Source organism: Grampus griseus (genome assembly GCF_964374135.1).
Source record: "Grampus griseus genome assembly, chromosome: 16".
NCBI classification, from domain to species: Eukaryota; Metazoa; Chordata; class Mammalia; order Artiodactyla; family Delphinidae; genus Grampus; species Grampus griseus.
This window is the reverse complement of record NC_139010.1, coordinates 74,265,445-74,277,949: the sequence shown is the minus strand read 5'-3', so window position 1 is coordinate 74,277,949 and position 12,505 is coordinate 74,265,445.

Below are 12,505 nucleotides of genomic sequence, written 5' to 3'. Positions count from 1 at the left end.
GGCTCGGCCCCCACACGGGAGGTTTGGGAGGCTTAGGGCTGGGAGCAGAGCTGGAGCTCCCGTCTGCCCCTCCTCCCCTTTGTCTGCTCAGAAACAGGGAGATGAGGGTGGGCATCGGGGAACCAGCAAGTACCTGAGAGCAAACGCAACTGAACAGCTGCATCATCTCTCGCCCCTCCCCGCCCCCCGCCCTCAGCTTCCCCGGGGAGCAGGAACCCCGGCTAGTCCCAATTTTTGGTTGAGGAGCTGAGACGCAGAGAAGTACCCAGGGGCACACAGCTGTCGGGTGGCAGGGCCCCACCTGAGCCATTCCCTGCACTGTCAGCTCTGCTGCTCGGTGGCTGCCCCATGGCAGCGGAACCCAGCCCAGTGGATGTGCCCCTTCCCGAAGACCCCCCGGGCTGAGACTCCACCTGCCAGGCTGAAAGAGCTGCCAGAGCCCGAGTCCCCTTAGGTCCAGAACCTTCCATCTACTGCCTCCCGAAGAATCAAGGCCTGGCCACCACCCCTCGCCCCGCTCAGCAGTGGCAGCGTTTCTCAGAGCTGTTCCCCAGGCCTCCTCCTGACATTACTTTACTGGGGGCCCCTGGCCAGCTGGCTGCCCCTCTTCTTCTCACGGGTGAGAAGAGGGCGTTCCTGAACTTCGGTGAGCAGAGCTATCGCCCAGGGGGATTGTTACCCGCTACCCGCCACCCCGGAGATTCTGATTCTGTAGGTCTGGAGCAGGGCCCAGAAACCTGCATTTCAGCCTCACGCTCCAGGTGACTCGGATGCGCGTGGGGCCCAGCGCACGCGGCGACACAGGCTAGACTAAGTCTAAGGTTCTGACTTCTATGAAGTCTTCTAACTGAAGACTAATTCTTAAGTCATCTTTCAACTTTTCTCACCTAGGGCTAAAATTAGAATCCCAGATTTAGTTGATCTTTTTATTCAGTTCTGTCACTGTGCCCTGGGCACCCACGCTGGTGCCAGGACCTGGGGTGGGGGGCTGATGGGCACCTTGTGTTGTAGGTTTACACACAGAGCCCTTGGTGGCAGCTGGGAGGAGCTGAGCATTTCAGTGAGGGCCCAGCATGCAGGGTACGTTTTCTGGAATTCATGATGGTTTTCTCCCTGAGCGTTCTCAGCCTCCCCGGATTGGGGTCCCCCTCTCCAGCAAGCCCTGTGAGCTCTGCTGCTGCTTAGCCCCGGGGGGCCCGTTGTCTGCTGGCCCAGTTAGGGTGGAGTGATTCCCCCAGCTAGCTGGGGACGGATGGGACAGGATGGGAGGAAGCTTTGGTTTGGACCCCCGCCTCCAGAGCCCTGTGCCGTCAAAGGCTTTATTAATGTAGATTAATGGGCATAAACAGGATTCTTGATTTCCTCAAATAAATGGATTTTGAACGGTTGCTCTGGCAACCAGGCCTGGCTGCATTCATTATCCAGGGGAAGGAGTGAGCTTGGTAGGATCTCTGTTCTTGCCCTTGTATTTTGCAATCTGTGGGTCTGGGGTGGGCAGAGCATTCAGTCCAGCCTGGACGAGGTAATACAGAATCTTGCAACCACTAAATTTGTTAAGGTCAATGCGTTCTCTACGCAATGCCTGCGACAGCAAGGAGACTGCTTCCTTCCGCGCCGGAGGCAAAGAACTTACCTCTTGGATATGGCAGACCCAAAGCCGTTAACCAAGAGATGTTTAAACTCTCATCCCTGGATGTTACTCACGCGGCCTTGGTGAATATATTCTGGGATGGCGAGAGGCGGGTTGTTATTCAAGGGGGTCCATTGGCCTCTTGGTATGAGGGGAAATAAGACAGGTCTGGTGTGGACTCTATGACCTCCGAGTTCTGGGCTAGTGGGCTAGGGCCCTTGAATACCAGCAGCAGTTCTGACATTTGAAGACAACAGGGGGATTGTCTCTGGAGCACTGACCCTGAGAGGATTTGAGGCCACCTGGCAGAGGGGAGGGCCCTGGCCGGGAGTCAGGATGCCTGAGCAGAGTCTCCCTCTGTGCTGCCCCACCCTTGGGGCTCCCTGTGGTGAGGCTCTTGAGAGGCACGTAGAGCAGGAGCTGGGGAGTGTGGACGGCATCTCCGGACAAGCCAGGCAGGACCCTGGGAGCGCTGGGAAGGGGACCTTTGGCAAGCAGAGCCCAGGTGGGTGTCAGGCTGCCATACCAGCTGCTAGAATTCTCTCTGTAGACACACTGCTGACCCAGCATGGATGATAAGACCAGGCCGAAGTCAAAGACCCATCAGGTGGAAACCAATCTTCCAGGGGCAGGTGGACTTTCACCCTTATCACAGCTGCCGCCATTTCTTGAGCGCCACGTTACATACGCTGTCTCTTTGTCTGCGTGTCTTTGGCTCATCCTGGCCGTAGCTCTGTGAGGCTCAGAGAGGTTGGGCACTGGTCCAAGGTGGCACAGCCAGCAAGCATGGTACAATCTCAGGTGGTCTGGCTGCAGAATCTGCACCCATCAAGGTAGTTGTTCATTCAGCAGTTCTTTGGTGAGTGTCTTATTTTTTGCCAGGTACTGTCCTCGAAACCCACGGGAGTCCCAGAGCCTCTGAGCGTATGTCTGGGACTCTAGCGTCAGTCCCATCCCACCCTTTTCATCCCATTCCCTAGAGAGGTTGGCAGTGTCCCTCTGCTGGCATCACTCATGCGCACAGAGAGGTAAATGGCCCTGCCGCGGTTTATGGAACACGGCAGATGAATGGTCTTCAAAGGCCTCCTGTCAGGCTCAGACGGGAAAATTGCTAGGGAAGACCTCATTGCCACCCCCAGCTGCCCTCTGAGCCAGGCTGCCAGACAGGTGGAAAACGAGCAGAGGCAGGTCTGGTCCCTGCAGAGGCCGGTGGATGGGCTTCTCATCTGTTCTGGTGGAGATTCTAAGTCTCCCCCAGGCAGTATGTGGGCTCTTGCTTGTGGGGCTGTTAAGGACTCTCGTTGGCTTAGCCTGACTCTTGCTTAACCCCCCCCCAGAACAGCCTCCCACTCGCCTACCTCAGGAAGACACACAGCAATGCCTGATCTGTGTCAGGAGACAGACGACCCCCAGAGCAGACTGCACAACTCGTGCCCCTCCCTCCCTCTGTCCCTTCCTCCCTCCCACCCCTCCTTTTTTTCTTTTTATTTAGAAAAAAATATAAAGGAAAGTACAGAGTAATTAGATCAAGGTTCTAGAGCAGTGCTGCCCAATAGAACTTTATGTGAAGGTGGGACGATTCTAGATTTGCACTATCCAATATGGTAGCCACTGGTCATGTGTAGCTTTTGAGCCTTTGAAATGTGGTTACTGCAAATGAAGAACTGAATTTTTAATTTTATTTAATTTTAGTGAATTGAAAGTCAAATGTCAGTAACCAGATGTGGCTGGTGGCTACCGTATTGTGCAGCACGGCTCTAGAAGCAAGGAGAGTACTGATAACTGGAGGGCCCCATGTTCTAGGAGATTCTGAGCCATGCTCAGTATTTTAAGACCCTGTTGGACACAACTTGTTTGTACCCAGTAAGGCTTCACAGGCTGAGGTCACATCAGTTCAGTGCCTTTGAACAGATGGTAGGAGGGCAAGGGAGTTGGTAGCCAGGGTTCAAACACAGGCCCCACTACTTCTTACCTGTGTGAACTTGGACTTATTACTTGGCCTCTCTGAGCAGATTTCCTCATCTGTAAATTGAGGATGGGGGTGGGGGCGGGTATTACTAGCATCTGTTCCTAAGTGTTGTTTTGAAGATTAAAAGAAATAATTTGGAAAAGTACACTTGAACACTGGAAGGGGCCAGGCTCACAGGAGGTATAGACGTACTTCTCCAGAGTCGTCCTGGCCACAGCTCAGGCAAGGAGTGCTAAGAGGACACTCAGTGCTCCAGGTACCTTGCAGGCATTCCTTCTCTTACTCCTCCCCATAGCCCTAAGGCATAGCTACTATCTTTGGATCCACTTGGCAGATAGGCACAAAGAAAAATAGGCACAGAGAGGTTAAGTAACTTGTCCTAGGTCACACAGCTGGGAAGTGGTGCAGCTGGGCTTCCAGCCCAGGTTTGGTTGACCCCTAAGACTGCTCCACTAACCGTTATGCCAAGCAGTCTGTGATTGAGGGGCTGCTTCAAAGTGTATTCTCAGGGGCGGTGGTTCTCAAAGCATGCTCCCCAGACTAGCAACATCAGCCTCTTGGGCTTTACCCTAGAACAACAGAATCAGAAACTCTGGGGGCGTGGCCAGCAATTGGCATTTTAAGAAGCCCTCCAGGTGAGGCTGGGGTACTAGAGCTTGAAAAAAGTATTCGCTCAAGGGGCCTTCAAAATCCTGCCTTCGAACTCAGCCGGAGCTCACGCAGCTCTGGCTCTCTCCCCTGACCCCACATGACTCCCTCTCCCAGCCCAGCAGCCTCCCTCTGGCCCTGGCTGCTCCCTGATCTATGTCTTTTCCAGACCTACTCATGGGCCTGAGAGCAGGCCAGGAAGTAAGTGGTCAGTGAGTGCTGGCCCTGCCTCTGTCCGCACTGCTGCTGGCGCAGCTCCTGGTTGGGTCTCATTGATCTGCAATCTGCAGGTGTTGCTTCTTGGACTGTTATCCTGCCAGTAATTAGTCTCATGAAAAGCGGTGTGGACAGGGATGCAACTCGTGGGTTGTTTTGAAAGGGGCACATTTCCCTGGCTGATGGCTTGTTGTGACTGACTGTCAGCTTCAGATGATAGAAATCAGGTCCCAGTGAGAGCATCTACCACGGCTTGGAGCTCCCAGGTCCCCAGGAGGAGAAGAGGGGAGGGAGAAGATGGAGAAATATAGGCCCCAGACAGCTGTGGAGCTGGAAAACAGGGAACCCAGACCTCACCCCCAGCCAATGAAACCACACCCTCTGGGGCTGGCACCTGGGCACTGACGGTTTTTAAAAGCTCCTCAGATGATTCTTTTTTTTTTCCCCCTTAGCTTTATCTAGATATAATTGACATACAACATTGTGTAAGTTTAAGGTGTACAGTGTGATGGTCTGATGCATGTACATATTACAAAGTGAGTACCACAATAAGGGTAGTTAACAAGTCCATCACTTCACATACTATTTGTTGTGGTGGTGGCAAGAACACTTAAGACGTACTCTCTCAGCAACTTTCAAGTGTACACTACAGTATTGTTAACTATAGTCACCATGCTGTACACTAGATTCCCAGAACGTATCCATCTTATAACTGGAAGTTTGTACCCTTTGACCGACATCTCCTTTCCCCCATCTCTCGGCCCCTGGCATCCACCAATCTATACTCAGTTTCTACGAGCTCAGTTTTTTTAGATTCCACATGTAAGTATCATACAGTATTTTTCATTCTCTGTCTGACTTATCTGACTTGCTTCACTTAGCATAATGCCCTCAAGGCCCGTCAATGTTATGGCAAATGGCAGAATGTCCTGCTTTTTTTATGGCTCACATTTTCTTTATCCATTCATCCGTCAGTGACAGATACTTAGGTTGTTTCCATGTCTTGGCTATTGTGATTAATGCTGCAGTGAACATGGGGGTGCAGATATCTCTTCAAGATCATGATTTCATGATTCTAATGTGTAACCAAGGCTGAAAATCATTGCTCTAAATGAGCATTCCTCAAACTTGAAGACAAGTCTGACTATCCCAGAGACCTTGTTTAAAAATGCAGACCCTGATTCAGTGAGTCTGGAGTGGGGCCCAAGAATCTGAATTCTAAGAAAATTCACCAATCAATTTGCCAAATGACCAATTTGTCTACATCATCAGATTTCCTGTTTGATTTGGTAAAGGCAATATTTAGTAGCTTATTACAGGAGAGTTTGCTTTTGCTTAAGATATTTCATCAGCAGAAAGACTATCACCGGCATTGCATTTGAGATTTTTAGCATTCATGCTCATTTTTCATGTAAGATATTTTCGGTTCCTTCGGATGATTTGGTATTTGGCAAAATGATTCTCGGTGAATGGGCTGCCTTTGGTGTCCATGGAAGAGTCTCTCAGCCAGCCTTGGGGAGAGGAACCACAAAAATAGATCTTCGGCTGAGCCCCTGGTTGTTCTAAAACCCCCAGATTTATCAGCCTCTGCCTTCACTTCTTATACGTTGGAGGGCTCTGCTGCTAAAAGTGTTTGAAAACAGAACCTTTTTAATCTAAATGCTGCATTTGACAGTTGAGAAGCATGAGGCTCAGAGAAGTTAAGCAACTTGCCCAAGGTTGCACAGCCAGGCCATCAGACCAGAGAGGTGCTGCAGGCCCTACATTATCAACTCAGGGGCAAAGCCTGGCCCGTGGCTAAGCAGGCAGACTGCCCAGACCAAGGGTGGGGCCTGGGAGGAGTTTGGACGCAGCACCCTCACTCCCCCTACTCCCCTAGTGGCATTGACTGTCTGCCTCTGAGGCTTTCCTTCTCCATCTCCCTCCACAGTAGTGGCCAGAAAGGGAGATCAAAGGCTTTTTCTTAAACTTGAACACATTATGGCCTTTGGAGGTCAGAGAACAGAGGCCTGCGTCTGCTGCTCCTCTGCTGCCTGTTCCCTAAAGGAGAAGATCCTCCTGCAGTGATGAAGGACCATGTGCTGGACTGAAGGCGGCAACTCCCTCCTGTGGGGCTGGGCTGCCCCACCTCATCATGAGGGAGCCTCCTTAGCTGGGGAGGGGCTGCTGAAACTCCACCCCAGGGCCAGCGCCACAGACTGGCCAGACAAGCCCCGTCCTGGAAATCAGGAGAAGGATTAGATCCTGCAGCCTTCTCTGTGCACCTGAAGATCCCCAGTGCTACTTGTGACCTGGGAGGGAGGGTACCAGGCCCCAGGATCAGCCCATCAGACAGCTGGGGAGCAGGACATACCTTCGGGAGTTCCTGTGGTCCAGGCCTCTGCCTCCGGGTGGGTCAGTAACTTTCATGTCCATCGCATAGATGAGGCAGCTGAACCCCAGAGCTGATCAGCATTGGAGGGAGACAGACCGAAACCTGGTCTCCTGCCCTCTGATTCGGGGGTGGAGGGCTGGGGCTGGACTGGTGTCTTTCACATCTTGTCATCCCTTCCCCCTCCCTGGTTGCCAGTGGATAGCAGAGTGAGGAACAGGCTGGATGAGCAGGTGTCAAGGACTAAAGGAAGCCAGGAAGCTGGAGTGGAAATGAGCAGGAACCTTCTGCCGGGCTTTTGGGGATGGAGCAGCCTCTGGCGTGCGGGGCTGGGCCTGTACCTCCGGTGGCTGAGCTCAGACCGATAGGGTGGGGAGGCTCCCGGGATGGGCTTCAGCTGAGGGCCCCCGGCCTCCTGGGGAGGCGGCAGGGCCAGGCATGTTCCCAGCCCAGCTGTGGGAGGCTGGGGGCCTCTCCAGCAGATGCTCCATCTGGGCACGAGAACTCAAAGGGGTGTATGAAGACCCACACCAGGCAAGTCTGCCCGATGCCCTGTGCCCTCCGAGAGCTGACGAGGAGCGTGGGGACCCCCGTCAGGCCACCGCGACCTGTGTGTCAGAGTGTCAGAGGAGCGTCGGGGCGTGGCGACAGTGGCTGCTCATTGCCACCCCAGGGAGATGCCCTCGCCCACCCTCAGGACCTCCTCCACCGCACCCGCCCGGCCAGGCTCTACTGCACCATGCTTTAGAGTGGGTGCGCTGGGCTGAAAGCCCACTGCCGCCTCGTCCTCGCAGGGCAATCTCCCCAAGCTCTCTAGGTCTCCTTTCCCTCATTGTGGGGGAGGACAGCGTTAGGACCTGCCACACAGAGGTAAGCTGAGCATAAGTGAGGAAGGCTCAGGATGGTGCCTAGGCACAGCAGCTGGGAGTGGCTCTTTTGTCCTCGCGCTACAGGAGGAAGCGGAGATCTTAGAGGCAGCCCCGGGAGGGAAGGGAGGAGGGCTGCCGGCTCAGCTACATCGCAAGGACTGAGGGACTCAGCTAGAGGAGGGAGGCCTGCATCCCCTGTTTCCTGGCCTGCTCTTCCACCTTTCCCCCCCCACCCCCGGGCATACCCTCTGGAGGCCGCAGGGTCCCTGTTCCCAGCTGGGCCAGGCATAGGCACCAGGGCTTTGAGAGCAGGTGGCCTGGGAGCTCAGCGGACCTGCCTCAGCATCGGGCAGATTCTCGTCAAGAGCGCTAGTGGTTGGAGCTGGGCCTCTCATGCCCTGTAACTGGAAGGGGGACTTGTGCCTCGAGGAGGAGGGGAGGGGTGGGTGCTGCAAGCAGGCAGCCTGGGTGGTGGCGAGAACGCTCTCCCAGCCCTAATTTGAAAAATTGAGCTGAAAAAGAGTCAGACTTCTCGTGTGACTCGAATGCACCATTATCCCCATCACGCTGAGAAGGCACCAGCCTCTGCCTGGCGAGTTCCCAAGGCAGCAGCTTCAGAGTGATGGACATGTTGAGGGAGGGGAGAAGGGAGCCCCTCCCTGGCCGCCGGAAGGAGGCGCTGTGACGGGGGTCTCATCCAGGTGGTGCCTTCCCTTCTCTCCCCGAGGCTGGTCCTGGCCCTTCCTGGGTCTCACTTCAGCCAGGCTCAGGATCCTGACCTCAGGGAACCGCCGCCCCAAGACAGAAAGAAGGCGTTGCTTTGACACATCAATAGCCTCGATTTCAGAAACGCTTAGTAGAAGCTGAACGTAGGCATTAAAAGTGACAAGGTAGCCCTTACGGGGAAGGACCCCACCAGATGTCCACTCTACACTTTTTTCACTACACATTAAGTGACAAAAGCAGTTATAAAATGGTGTGTGGTATATCTTAGTCTGCTCAGGAACCACAGGCTGGGTGGCTTATACAACAGATTGTTATGTTCTCACAGTTCTGGAGGCTAGAAGTCCAAGGTCAAGGTGCTGGCAGAGTTGGTTGCTTTGAGGACTCTCTTCCTGGCTTGCAGATGGCTGTCTTGTCACATGATCCTCACACGGTCATGCACGTTTGGGGCTGGGGGGAGAGGGAGAGAGAGAGAGACGGTCCTCTCTGGTGTCTCTTCCTATAAGGACACTAATCCTGTCAGAGCAGACTCCCCTCCATGACCTCATTTAACCTTAATTAGGGCTTTAGAGGCTTCACCTCCAAACACAGCCACACTGGGGGCTAGGGTTGCAGCATGGGAACTTGGCGGGTGGGGGGACCCAAACATCTAGCTCATAACAAGGAGCAAACCCTGGGCTCCAACCAGCTCCTCTGTTTGCATGTGGGGCCACTTGGGTGTAGTGACGTGAACTCTTCGAGGTCCTCAGTTTCCCCTCCTGTACTCTGAGGGAGATTGTGCCTTTGCCTCTCACTTTCTGGGACTGTTACAAAGATGAAGAAGATGACCTCGAGACTGTGAGAGAGCCTTGGGAATGGTGAGGTGCCTTGGAATGGGAGGTAAGGAGAGCTGGGAGTGGTGTTAGGGAACCCCTAAGGCCCACCTCAGGTCGGGAGGAGGTGTTTCCCAGAGATGCCCAGAGCTCCAGGTCTCAGCTGCAGCATCTGCACCGACCAGGAGCACGTCCACAAATGCGTGTAGGTTGAACTGGTGCCGTCACTCAGGGGAGTGGAAGTGAGTGTGGGCAGGAGGGAGGGTTGCCATGGTGACAAGGCACCTGGAGCCCCTACTCCCCACCTGCTCTAGCCGGCTTTTTTCTCGCTTTTTGAATTCTCAGGATGAGATGGAAATTTGACTTGTTCTGCCAGTAGGTAGCTGATTAAAAGCATTAAACACTAGCAAACTGAACAAAACAGGCCCAGTTTGGCCCACAATTCAGCAATTTCTGACCTAGGTTATCCGAGTTGCTGGTGGGACTGGGCTTGGGAAGGATAAGGGAGCTGGAGGGAGGCAGGCGTGGGGAGCTACTTGTATCCAGTGGGTAGAGGCCCAAGATGTAGCCAGACATCCTCCAACGCACAGAACAGCCCCTGGCCACGCACAGCAAAGAATTAACCAGTCCCAAATGTCATAGTGCCAAGGTGGAGAAACCCTGTTGTGTATTGTGCTACATGATTCTTGTTCGGGGCTGTCCTGTGCGTTGTAGGACATACACATACACGCACGCACGCACGCACGCACGCATGCACGCAGGCATGCACGCACGAGTTAGGGAGCCAGGCAGAAGAGGACTGTCCCTTAACATTTAGCCTGATGCCACCTCTTCATCTGAAACACATTCAGGCCAGTTCCAAGCTGCCCGCTCCGTGTTCAGAAGGCAGTTCTCTGATGGAAGATGTTTGTATAAGTGTAGCCATCCCTGCTTTTTCCCAGTGTCTCTGGAGGAAGAGCACAGCCTAAATACTGGTTATTATCATGTTGACAAGATTGTATCTGAAATGTTTTACCCCAGGTATGATCACCTGGGCTCTTCAAGAGAGAAACAAGCTCATTTCATTTATGCCTAACGCTTCCCATTCGGAACCCAGTGTCCTTCCCCCTCCCCGCTCCCCACCAGGAGGGTGGTGCCTCCTCTTTGAGAGAGGGGCGGGCAGAAGCGCAGGCACACAGGCCCGGCTGGCTCAGCTGTCTTGGGCTCTGAGTCCCTAACAGCTTCCAGAGCTACTTCTCCATGAACCTAAGCTCTTGGAGCGTGTCTGCCATTTATTATTTGATTAGTCTCTCCAAGGGCATCTTAATTTGTCCTTCCCAGTCACGTACTCCAGCCAGATGGTTTGAGAAATTACATCCCTGGGCCTGCTATATAATAAGACAATTATTCCAGCAGCGTGCTGCATCACAGCAATAAGTCCTGAGCTTGGTCATGGCCTTAATTCCCTTCTGGGCTGAGAATGCACGGACATTCTGAGAAGCGGTAGCTTTCAGATGACTGGTGTATGGCGGTGAAACTCAGGCAGGGCCTTGACTTTGGGGGCGAGGCTTGTTCCCTTCGACTTGCTGTGGTCTCTGGAGTCATGGGAACAGTGTGGGGAGCCATGGCCTTTGGAGCCCACAGAATGGAGCTGGAATCATAGTTCCGCACTAAGTGCGTGCCCCTGGGAAAATGATTTAAACTCTCTGGGCCCCGGTCTACTCACCTGTGAAATGCATGTTGTTGTAACAGGTCCTAAAAATGAGCTGTTTATTGCCTGCTCAACATCTCTTTTCCCTTCTTTGGTAACAGCTCCTTGATTTACTTTTGGGGAATTACCTCCCCACCATGTGAAATCTCCGAGGGACACAAGTCAAGGTGTCCTGCACTCCCCTGGCCATAGTGAACACGTGACCAAACCGGGCCGAAATGACTCCAGGTGGGGACACCCTCAGGGTGACCCAAACCCTGACGAGACCACTGCGAGAGCTGCTTCCTAGACCCCTGGATCTGCCTGGGTTCCAGGTCCTCTTTTGATCCCATGTGCCCAGCCTTCTTGTCACTTCCATGAGCTAACCAATCTCCTTCCAATAGACTCCTTTGTGCTTTCATTCTTCAGGGTTAATTTCTCTTGCTTGTAACCAGAGAACGCTGTCACCCACAGGCTTGCTGGGAGATGAGAGAGCCGGCCTCAGAGCCTGGCGTTGGTGGGTACTCGGCCAGGGGACACTCAGTCTCTGCCCAGGAGAGCAGAGTTTCTGCAAGTGGAGGAGACAGCCTGAGACGTGAGGAGCACCTCACGGGTGAGGCTCCGTCTGCTGCGAGGCTGTTTCCCTGCCTGATTCTGCTGCTTTCCTTAGATCCTTTTCTGACTCCCTCTGACTCCTTAGGGTGAGGGGAAAGCTCAGGGGAGGGTTTGAAGAGGGACCACGGATCCTGAGGTGTCCCTCCCCCCTGCTCTGGAGGGGGCAGTGGGCTCCAGGGGCTGGGGTTCCCATCCGCCTCCCCCCAGGCTGCTGAGCCTTCGCGGGGTGGGGAGAGAGGCACCACCAGGAGCAGAAGCTGTGATGATTTTAAACTGCATCTTCATATGAGGAGATGAGTTGCCTGAAGCCCCATCAATTTGCCTAAACCTCGGAGAAGCAGGATTTGCTGGGTCCCCCTGGACAGCAATCACCGGATCCAGACATTGTCAGCGAGAAACAAATGTTCACTGAGTTGCATTAAATGTGCAAAACCACTTCAGCATCACCCACCACCTTTTCTTAAAAAAAAAATCTATCTTGTGAGAAATTTAAATTGCACAGAAAAGTAAGTACAAAAAGAATATACCAACGAACATATTGCCACCACCTTAATAGCTGTCAACATCTTATCCTATTTTCTTCCATGCTTTTTAAAAAAATAGTGAACGTTAGCAATGACGCCGTCTTGTTGGGTCCCATCTCTCCCATTTTTCACTCTTCCACGCCTCGGTTATGTCGAGCGAGATTGCTGTGGACCCTTCTGCACTGTAGTAAGCATACACTTGTGTGTCCATAAGCAGGGTCAGTGTTTTTTGTGTGTGCATTTTAAGAATTGAAATACGTGGTATTGTTCTGTCCATGCCGTTTGTCTTCTTGCTTCTCTCACCCAACATTTTGTTTTTGAAATCTGTACTGGTGTGTGTGACAGGTAACACACATGCTTCCTTTTCATTTCTGTAAGGTATTCACTGTATAGATAGAGTGCTTTGTGCAGCCCTCATGCTGTAATTTCCCCTAATTCTGTGTCCCCGTGCCTGTTCTT